Source organism: Eucalyptus grandis, chromosome 7, assembly GCF_016545825.1.
Source record: "Eucalyptus grandis isolate ANBG69807.140 chromosome 7, ASM1654582v1, whole genome shotgun sequence".
NCBI classification, from domain to species: Eukaryota; Viridiplantae; Streptophyta; class Magnoliopsida; order Myrtales; family Myrtaceae; genus Eucalyptus; species Eucalyptus grandis.
The window spans coordinates 44,311,290-44,322,832 of record NC_052618.1 but is presented as its reverse complement, the minus strand read 5'-3'; the positions used below and the strand labels follow the sequence as shown (position 1 = coordinate 44,322,832).

At 42.2% G+C, this 11,543-nt stretch overlaps 1 non-coding gene across 1 annotated transcript; it reads right to left on the bottom strand.

Annotated features, from left to right (window-relative positions):
- Positions 1-5,762: 5,762 nt before the first annotated feature.
- Positions 5,763-6,340, bottom strand: LOC104441220. The gene is made up of 3 exons (XR_005553135.1): positions 6,324-6,340; positions 5,947-6,227; positions 5,763-5,808 (listed from the first exon to the last, which is right to left on the bottom strand). It is a non-coding gene; the product is annotated as an uncharacterized LOC104441220 (transcript).
- Positions 6,341-11,543: the final 5,203 nt, after the last annotated feature.

Sequence of the window (11,543 nt, the reverse complement as noted above, 5' to 3'; positions counted from 1 at the left end):
TAAAGGCAAGCAACTCCTTTTATATGCCTTTGGGAAAGCGAAATGCAGCAGTGGACAAAGAGGTTGGGGGATATTATTAAAGTAGGGGGAGATGGTTTGATTGTGTCTTCCGATATTAGCCCGTGGGATCGAGATTCGAGGGTATCTATGGGCATTTAAGCCTAATAACCCACAAATCGACAATGGCCGGTCCATGAGAAACGTGGGGGTCATTTTGGGAATGGGGGCGATTAATGATTATTGTGCGGGTGTGGACCCACTTAGGTTATCGCCCTCACTAGTTGCGTGAAGAAAAATAAATATATTTGTTAATCTATGTACCCGCTTAGGGTATTGCCCTCACCAGTTACTTGGAAAAAAATGAATTTGTTTATCGCCGGGCATTAGGAGAGTGGATAACGTGCACGACTTTTCACCAAGGGAATGTCGTATATTGGAAATATGAATGCAAAGAAAAGATATATGTTAATAAGACACACTATATAGAGTTATCAATTTGAATTTCTTGACATTTAGAAAAGTCTTAACCCTATTGTATTAAGACTGATTTAGTCATAATTTTTTATTGATGTCAATTTAGTTCTAAACATTTTCACCGAATATCAATTCATTCATTTGATGTATTTTTGCTATATATTGCTAACATGGATGTCGATCGGTTTAAGAGATACGTCCGACTTTAACATGATCAAATTTTCATAATTTTTTAATTTATCTATTTTCTTTTTTTTTTCTTTTTTCCTTCCTCTTCCTCCAGTTGGTCGTCAGTCATGGATAAGGCTCGACCTCTCTAGATGCCATGAGGTCACGGCCTTCGACTTGAAGGGAAATCATCAAGAAACGTATTTGTTGAAGAAAAGAGGAGAGATGAAAAAAAAGGAAGTCTTTCTCTATCTTAACTCGCTTTATGCTCTTTGTAATCTTTCTGCAAATCCAGGCTTGTGCTAATGCGAGGGATCATAAGAGAATACGAAATCCATGCCACTGGCTTGGCACGTTGCACTGTGGTCCTCTGTGAAGCGAAAGCGGCTTTGAGAAAAGCTTTAAGCGGGCAGAAGTTAGGCTACTTCTATTATTGGAAGGGTGACCGTTTAAGTAATAAAATATTTGAAGGGTCGCCATTGAATTATCCTGTCCGTTGTGGGCAGCTTTTCTTTTGTAGCCTCGCTGTCTTCGTGATTCTGCAAAACTTCTGTCCTGATTGAATTTTTATTATTGAGAAAATATAAGTTAGGTCAATAGAAATTATTAGAACCCTAAAGAAAATAATGTTTGGTAGGTCACGAATTTGTCCCCACAACAACTTAAGTCTCTAGTCTTTAGGGTAACTCACCTTTACATGCTACATACATCACAGCTTCCGTGATTGGAATTTGGGTACTTTTTTTTATCATCCAGCATCTTATTCTCATTCCTCTATTGTTAAGTCATGCCACTGTGTTTATTCAACACGGAAGTTTGGATGCGCGCGCTAAATAATACTTCGGGATCATTTTGAAATGAACATTCAACCTGTGCAACCTCAGAAACTTGTGTGCTTTAGTCAAATAGATTCCTTAGGTATAAAGTCTGCAATGAACGAATTATCCGGAACCAACCTTGGCCTCATCTTTCAGCTAATTCAAGATATCGAGACCAAAGGTCAAAAATTGAGAGTGCTTACAAGTAATCTATCTTTTCCCACGCCTCTAGTGGCAGTTATAAAAGAATCTCTCTCCTTTCTTTTCCCCCTTTTTTATTTTAGTTTCGATTTCTATTTTATTGTCGTTCTGGAACAATAGAAAAGTGCTTTCTGACCATGTGGCTTCAGCGACCATTGAGAGAGTTGTCCGCAGATGTGGTGAGAGAGACGCTGCGACCGTATAGATAGGCATATCCGCTGAAATACTACGTCGACTGTCCATTGCTTATCTGAATCGACAATCAAAATACAAAGCACAGTATCACATTTGTCGCTGCCAAAATGTTTGAATGTGCATAAAAAAATTGGAAAGTACTCGAAGAACAGCTAAGACTATAACCGCATTACAATTGTTCAACTGATAAAATCCACACAAAAAAAAAGAAGAGAGAGAGAGAGAGAGAGAGAGAGAGATGAAGAATATGGTGTCAGGTCATCCATGTGTTCCGCTGAGAATCGATAGGAAACCTTGGCCCAACAGTCCATATCCCTCACATGTATGGAAGATTGAAAAAGAAAAAAAGAAATTTGATGATGGTTAGTTCTATTTCTTAAAAAAAAATCTCATTTTTTCTTATATGGTTGACTTGCTATGCACTATTAATTACATATTGCCTGCTAAATTTTAAGGTTTAATGCAAATTACTCCATGTGTCGATTTTTGACCTGTGAATTTTAGAAATCAGTTGCAATGTGGCCCTAGAGTTGACTCTGATCGAATTGTGCTTAGAGCTCGACCACTCGACAACACGTGACTGACTATCGGTAGCAAATTCGTCACATAAGTGTATTTGTATAAAAAAGTAGAATAATAATTCAGAAATGTAATACTAAAGTTCTAGCAAAAACTTGAACAAAGGTGTCGGCCTGCCAAGTGGAATTAGAGGTGGACTGCCAGCCAGGAGCTATGGTGTCAATGGCGATGGGTGGTGAAATGTAGAGGTCTTGGTGGTGGTCGAGCGCGGAGGTGACGAGGATTTGCTGTCATGGTGGCGGCCCTCGCGTGTTGGCTAGCAATGCTATGGTTAGATGTGGTTATGGGTGCTGAGGCAGCGCGGGTCTTGGTTTTGGACTTAGATCCGGACTTATTCCCAAACACTAAAGATGAGAAAACCTTATCCGATCGGACTTGTATTTGTTGGAGAAATCTTTCCAGAATATTTTGAAGCGACAAAACGTTTCTATCAGTCTAGTCGGATATCGATAGTTAAAGTCTCAAGACTTTGTAATCTCAAGACTCAAGACTCAAGATTATTCTCACCGGTCTTTCTAATCCGGTGACGAAGGATATCCAAAATGAAGTATATGGTTGAGGATTTGATCCTATCCTCTGGAAAAGATCCCTTGGTTGGATAATCATTTCGGATTCTTTGATTCTTATCTAAGATCAATTGAAGATCCAATGTTCGACGAAACATTCTTGGAATGTTCTATTCTTGGAAACCAAAATCCCGATTGTATGGGCGAACAGATTGATGGGCTATCATCGATTCCTTAAATAGCTCGGATGATCTTCTTAATTGATTCCGTCCAACGGGTAGATTGGAGGAATTCCTTTGGTAAGTGCCAACGGCTATGATGGCATAAATGAGTATAAAAGGAAGACGTTCTAGTTGTTTTAAGTGTGTGATCGATAGAAAAATTCCAGTCCGAAGAACCTTGATTGTTAGTCGATACGGTTCGAGCGAAATTGTATACACAGAGAGTGTTTATACTTGGTGATACCTTGAGCGAGTGTAGTAGATCATCTACATCGAGAAATCAAGGAAGATCAACCGTAACATCTCTTTGTTCATAGTGGAATCCAGCCAATCGGGTCGGTGCGAAAGAGTGGACGTAGGCTTGAATTAAGCCGAACCACTATAAACCTCGTGTTTAATTCTCTCTTTCCCTTACTCAGTCTTACGATTGATCTTTTTAATCCTTCATCTGTCTAAGTATTGTGCAATCTTCAAGAAAATTTTTATAAACCTATTCACCCCCCTCTAGGTACTCGTACTAGCATTATCAGTATCCAGCCTATCAAATGCAGCATTTGTGCTTTGGATCCTAAGATTTTGAGCCCAAACACAAAGCTGAAGTGTTCATTTAAGAATGCGCGAGAGCCTCTTTTATCTTTTGAACTTTCAGCCCAAACACCTGTTGCTGGTAACCAGGTAAGGGCTTACGGGTTTCAAAGTACTCACTATTGTTTTATCGATAGATTAACAATGATAAATGCTCACTATTGATCATCACGTATGCTTATTGTTATCACTATCATGAAGTTAGAGACGGTAGTGCACATTAGGCAAAATTTAGAGATTCTTTGTGTTATTTTTCCTTTACGTAAATATCAATATTGCTTGCCTGGATTTTTTTGTTTTTGGTCAAATTGCTTACTTAGATTTGGGTACGATGTCTTTGCCCATTTTAGGGATTTTGTTTCCAGGCATCGGAAAAGAAAATTAAATTGGAAAAGGTTACTATTTGCAGAAAGTGATAATCAAGCTGAAGTTTGGTCATTATTGGGCATTTATATTTCACAATAAATCTTTCACAAGCAGCCGCTTTGTCCACCGAGCGATCAACGTAAAGCACTTTATTGTTGCGTAAGAATTTTCAAGGATACCCCTCTCTCTCTCGAAAATGCAGAGTACTTTCCTCTCGACTTGCAGAGTTTTTTACCCATGGCTACTCATGGCTTAAAACCCTAATCCCAAATTCCATCCCCACTTTTCATCTAACCTTCATCCAGGGCGGTCTTCTTCTGCTCTCATCCGAATTTCAGCGTTTCGTGGACTGTCGCGATCCTTTCCGGAATTGATGGTGGGCCTAGATTCGAAGCAGATGATCCCCTTCGTATCTTCGTCTTCATCCCCAATTTGGTCTGCTTCACTGAGGGTTTATTTTCCCCTGTTTTCTTCTACCTCCTGAGTCGTTCAACATAATCTCCTTTTCATGTGGGGCCTTCGTATATCTGTGCCTTTAGCTGACTGTATTCTTAGTAGGGGTGAGCGGTTCCCGGTTCCTTACAGGTTCCGCTTGGAACCTGGAACCTACCCGTCAAAACCGAGAACCTGGAACCTACCCTGTCACAGGTTCCGGGATCGGTTCCGGTTCCAACAGGTTCTTTTTTTTTTTTTTTTTTCATTTTTAGTTAAAAAATGAAAATGAATGCAGCAATAATAAACAAACTTGTCATTCATTGAAGATAATATAACACAAACAGCAAACAGCATTTTAGAAGTAATAAACAAGCTGTCATTTGAACAACACACTTCATTCTAAATGATCTTTGCCTTAATCAAATCGAAAGTTTCTTTTTGTCAGGCCGGGAACTAACGTACCCTGTCTCCAATTGGATTGAGTATCCTATCTCTAAAAGCTGAAAACAGCAGCAAACATAACTTAGCACCACCAAAATTAAAAAGAGAAGACCCAAACAACTAAAACTTCCAGATATGCTAAGAAGGGTTACTTACGCACAAAGTGTGAGCCATGCGCTTTTGCTGCACAGGATAACTAAACAGCTTAATAACTCGGCATGCGACGTTCAAATTAGGAATGCGCATCGGGGTTGATAAGGATATACTTTAGTCTTTTGAGGAAGAGCGGCACCCCCAGGTAGTTTAGCCTGTATCTCCTCAAACATTTTATCCACTCTAACAGCGGGGGGGCTCTTCGAATTGGGGGCTTTCCTCAAACACGTCAAAAGGTTGTTCGGTGAGCTGCATCATTGATGGTCACGGACTATTCATTAGCTTATCGGAAGATGTTGCATTATAATTGACACACAAGATATAAGAAACACAATTAACGGGGCAATCGGGGATAAAAGAGGTGTCTATCACGGTCATCAAGGAAAATGTTGCAGCGAGACAGGATATAAGACTCACAAGTCCTTTCATTTCAGCTAATCTAGTCGGGTCTCTTATAAGCCCACGCATGTCACACCGAGCAAAGAAGTTCACCACAGCCCATTTCTCGTATCTTAGCTGGCTCAACAAATTTCTGCGAAGAGTGAAAAGATAGCATAAACAGACTTATTGAACACAATAATTGGTGGCAGATAATTCAAATAACCTTATTCTGAAAGCTCCACCGTCCATTGCGGGGAAGAAATCCTCTCCATTGCCCACGTTTAGCTGGGAAGGAAGCCACGAAGTTTGTGTTATTGCAGATGATTGTCTAACAGTCCATTGCAAACAAACAGAATTTCTTTTTTTTTCTTTTTTCTTTTTTATCCAGCAAACAAAATGCAAAAGGAAAACTAGCAGTGGCACCTTAGGAGCCGGTAGAACACGGCCTTCAACTTGAGTAAAGCTATTGCTAATTGTTATACCGCATGAACGCAGCATAGGTTCAGAATCATAGTTGCTACGCTCCAATTTGATCCTTCACTTGAAACTAATAAGTCCAGTCCTGTTCCAGATCATGAAATCCTTTGGCTGCTTCCTCACATACATGCTTTTCGAGATGGAGTTTGAACCATACTCTAGATTCCAAATTCATCAGACTGCAGACTTTGTAGACTCTTTAGCGCGATTAAGTTGCACTTGAGTAACTGCCAAAAAGAAAAATTTCAATTAGTGTCGGGGCACACTAGAAACAAAATAACAAGAATGGCACATTGAAGAAAATAAACAGATGCAGCATGAACCTTGTCCAGGTGTTGCCGGTGCTATTAATTCTTCAAGAGCCACATCAACGGCTTTTGCCACAAAGTCGAGCTCGCTAACCAAATTTAGAAGAAAATGATAAGCTCGAAGTAATTAGCAAAACACTAAAAGTTTGTCACCGCGTAACTTTGTCAACACCTAGTCGTGGCACTCCATGCCGAAGCTAAAAAGATTAAAGTTTGAATTTACCATAGGTTTTCATGTTTTAACCAATATCAAGCATCGGGGACCCCATTCACTCTTTTCTTATGTCTCGGTCGTGCCAAAACCAAAATGCACGAACCTGAAGCTAACCCTAGAATTGTTTCCACATGGAAAATCAACTTCTACCCCACAATCGCATTCTCAAAATTATCATTATATATCCTTCCCAACCCAAAGAATACAAGTCTGTCATGAAGAGTGACGAATCGAGCAAAGAGAATACAACACAAATGCTCAAGAGCTTAAAAAGAACGATGCAGAGAGAGAGAGCTTACGGTCTTTGCCACCGCGAACGCTGCCTCTGGTGGGATGATACATGGTTCCACGCGAGGTCCTCCGAGCCGACGAAGATGGGGATGCGGTCGTCTTCTTCGCCGGCTTCTTGTAGACGAGCTTTACCCAGAGATGTAGGTCTTGTCGGAGAGGAACTCGTCGAGGGACTTGAGGCCCGACTCCGTGTGGAGATTCGTCGAGGAACTCGTCGAGGGCGAGCACGAGCATAGTGAGCAACGTCGGGCGAGACGGAGAGGAAGTGCGAAGTGAAAGTGGGAGGCGAGACTAGGGTAAATTAATTTGGGGCTTAACCTAACAGGTTCGGGGTTCGGGCGGAGGTGGTGACGGTTCGGAGCAACAACGGCCGGACGGCCGAGCAAGCGGCGGCAGCAAGAGGTGGTGACGGTGGCTTGGGACGGCGGTGCCTCACGGCGGCGTGGACGGCAAGACAGCTCATTGGGCTAAACGGTGAGACGGCTTGTCGGACGAGCGGTGGGTGGTGGGGGTTCGGTGGCCAAGAGGTGGTGGTGAGTAGGGCGTGGGGCGGCGGTGTGGTGGTGGGTGAAGCAGCAACCGGCGAGAGAAAGGAAGAAGAAGAAGAAGAAGAAGAGGTGGGAGGGTTCGGCTAAGAGAGGAGGAAAGAGGAGAGAGAGAGAGAGGGAAAAGAAAAAGTGGGGGCAGGAAGTGACGTGAGGAGGAAAAAGGGGAGAAAAAGAGAGAGAAAAAGAAAGGGAAAGGGGGAAAATTGAAAGGGGGGAAATTCGAGCGAAAGGGATTAGGGTTTTTTTTTTTTAACTTTGCAGTTCCGGTTCTTGGAAAAAGAGAACCGGGAACCGGAACCAGTCCCCTTAGAACCAGGAACCGAACCGGAACCTCCTCCGGTTCGGTTCCGGTTCCCGGTTCTACCCGGAACCACGCTCACCCCTTATTCTTAGTGCGATCCAAGTTCCCTTCGCCCGCTTTATTAAACCGCTAATACCGCCCGAGAAATGGACATCGAAGAACATAGTGACTCGACCGCCTAATGCTCTTTGTTCACGTCCGGGTCGACTCACAACAGAGAAGGAAATAGCATTTCGGGATGAAGAACCCTCACCTGCAAAATTGGCGGAATGTAACTTAATCTTGGTGTGCAGAATTCTGTCAAACCCCACGGTAAATTTCAATGCGTTCCAGAGTACAATTAAGAAAGCTTGGAGGACTGATCGAGTTGATATCTCACAACGTGAAGATGGCTTCTATGTAGCTAAATTCCATTATATTGCCGATAAACAGCGTGTCCTTGAGGGGGGCCCTTGGCTTTTTTCGGGTCACCTACTAATCTTAAAGCCATGGCAGTCTAATACTCCCTTGCATTGTTATAATTTCTCAAATTGTGCTTTCTGGGTACAAATATTTGGTCTGCCTTTGGAATGGACTACTGAAAAGATGATTAGTAAGGCAGTGCAAGATATTGGTCAGGTAATCGAAGTGCGAGTTGATACTAAAGAGGGCATGATTTCGAGAACTGCTAGGGCGAGGGTTGAACTGAAACTACAGGAACCCTTAAAGACAGGTAAATTGATTCGAATAGAGGGAAAATTATTATGGATTGACTTTTGCTATGAGCGACTTTCCCATTTCTATTACTCTTGTGGAAGGTTGGGCCACTATGCAATGTCTTGCAAAGAGATCCCCTATGATGAGTCAAAATTTGAAGGCGGGGATACTATGGCCAATGGTCCATGGCTTAAAGCTAAGGTTAAAGCGGCTAGTCCTTCGGCAAACTTTTTATAATCCTTCATCCTTCCGGATCGATCGAAGAAAGCATACCGAGACGCCTCCTTCCCAACTTCCGATTATCCCTCTTTTGCCCCCACCAATAGCTATTGTTGCTCCGAGAGGCCGACCAGCACTTTCTTCAAATCATGGAGTTAAAGCACCTGCACAACAGAAAAATCCAGAGCCGATCATGGAAGGGACACATCTACATACAGCGCTCATTCCTGCAACAGCTAAAATGAAAGGAATTCAATCATCACTTATGGATTTCAAACAAGTCAAGAAAACAAAGAATTCTAGACTGCCACCAAAGGTGGGTGTGGCTAAAAAACAAAAACGTTATACGCCATATGACACAAAGGGTGTCATTCGCATGTTTGGATGATGAACAATTCTGGATACCCCGTGCGCGAAGCGGGGAAGCTGACATTTGGGCTTTGGTGGCTGGCCCTCAACAGCCATCGAGTGAAAAATGAAGATCATAAGCTGGAATTGTCAGGGGTTGGGCAATCCCCTGACAGTTCGCGCTCTACGGGCCCTCATGGTCCAAGAACAGCCCTACTTGGTGTTCTTAATGGAAACAAAGAACCAGAATGAAGTACTTATCCAACTCCAACAGCGTTTGAAATTCCCTAATTGTCTTATTCAAGATCCTATTGGATTAGCTGGTGGACTGGTGGTTTTTTGGACTGACAGGGTCTCTCTAACTATGGAGCAACAGACAGCAAATTTCATGGATATTGTATGCACCGATTTGGCCAATGGGAAGTCTATGCGTCTCACATGTCTTCATGCACCAGCTGTTTACTCGCTAAGACAACACCTCTGGGAAGAATTATGTCATATCAGTTTTAATAATGCTTTACCATGGGCCTGCATTGGGGATTTCAATGAAATCCTTAACTATTGGGAGAAGGATGGAAAGAGACCGCCGGATTGCTATCGTATGCAATCTTTTCGAGACTTTCTAAATACTTGCCGCCTTATGGATGTAGATAGTAAGGGCTGCGCCTTTACTTGGATCAATAACCAGGAGGGTGATGAGCTAATTAAAGAAAGATTGGATCGGGTTGTTTGTACAATTGCCTGGCGTCTAACATTTCCTGAAGCTGAAGTTTATGCACCGCTAGGCGCTAGGATCGACCACGGCCCCATCTTGTTGGACACGATGCTAAGATTGTTAAGAGGAAGCGGGATTTCATATTTCAAGCCTTTTGGATAAATGACACAGAATGCAGATCAATTATTGCTCATTCTTGGCTTTCCCTACCTAGATCAATCCACCCTATCTCTTCTAAACTACAATCTGTTTCAGCAGCTCTAGCATCTTGGAGTCGTCGTAAATTTCCTAGGGGTAACCAGCAGATCAGCATTTTGACTCGGCAACTCCAAGTCATCTCTAATCAATCCATCGGAAACTACGACTCAGCGGAAGTTAAACGAATTCAAACTGAAATCTAGACTCTGTGGCAGCAAGAAGAGCAATATTGGGCGATGAAATCTCGTGTTAGTTGGCTTAAATGGGGGGACAAGAACACAAAATTCTTCCACAAAGCACAACTATTCGGAGGAGACACCGGAATCGAATCACTATGCTACGGGATGAAGATCTTACTTGAGTCCGAGATCAAGAAAGATTGAAGAATATGACTAACCTTTTCTTCCAAAGGTTATACACCTCGACAGGTCACCGAGATTATCGACCAATCCTAATGCAGTGTCCACCAAAAGTAACAGAGGATATGAACATGGCTCTTATAGCTGATGTTACCCGAGAAGAAGTAAAACAAGCTGTATTTCAATTGGGTTCAACAAAAGCGCCAGGACCTGATGGCCTAAATGGGATATTCTACCAGCACCATTGGGATATTCTTCGGGGAAGACATCTTTAATTCGGTACAAGACTTCTTTCTCTCAAGGTGCTATGCGTCGAACTAAACCGAACTTCCATATCTTTGATTCCCAAAACACCGAACCCAGAACGACTAGATCAATTCCGCCCAATTAGTCTTTGTAACTTTATTTACAAAATTATCTCAAAGATTCTGGCGAATCGTTTGAAACCTATCCTACCCGATTTAATTTCTATTGAACAATCCGCCTTTGTGAGTGGTAGACAAATTCAGGACAACATCTTAGTCGTTCAAGAGGTCTTGCATCAGCTTAGAATTCGGAAGCCAAAGAAATCTTTTCAGGCCGTTCTGAAATTGGACATGCAGAAGGCATATGACCGCGTTGAATGGGACTTTCTTCGGGATTATCTCCTACATCTGGGCTTTCACTCACAATGGGTTAAGTGGATAATGCAATGCATTACCACAGCTTCTCTCAGTATTAAATTTAATGGTGAAAATCTTCACTATTTTAATCCATCAAGAGGTCTCAGACAGGGTGACCCTATTTCTCCTTATCTTTTCATCCTGGTGGTAGATGTGCTGTCAACACTTATCCATCACGCAGTGGACATGAATAATCTTCACGGCATTACTTTAAACAGGTGGTGTCCGACTCTATCCCATCTATTTTTTGCTGATGATGCTATCTTTTTCCTTGACGGGAAAATTCAGGAATGTCAGAATTTGGCCAACATTTTGAATCAATATTGCCTAGCAACGGGTCAGGCGGTAAACAGGAATAAATCTGGTATCTACTTCAGGTGAAACCCGCCCGCTCGCCTTCGGGAAAACCTAGCCCGAGAACTTAGGGTACCGGTGTTAACGAAGATTGGCAAATACCTTGGGATTCCCTCGGATTGGGGTAAATCAAAAAGGAGATGTTCGCCTTTGGCTGTTGAGTCGAGTAAATTCAAAACTTGAAGGCTGGAAAGAGCAATTGCTATCTAAAGGGGGCAAGGAGACACTCATTAAATCGGTAATACAGGCAATCCCTCAATATGCAATGTTTATTTTCAAAATTCCTATGTCCTTATGTACATCTATAGAGAATAAAGTTGCTAGATTTTG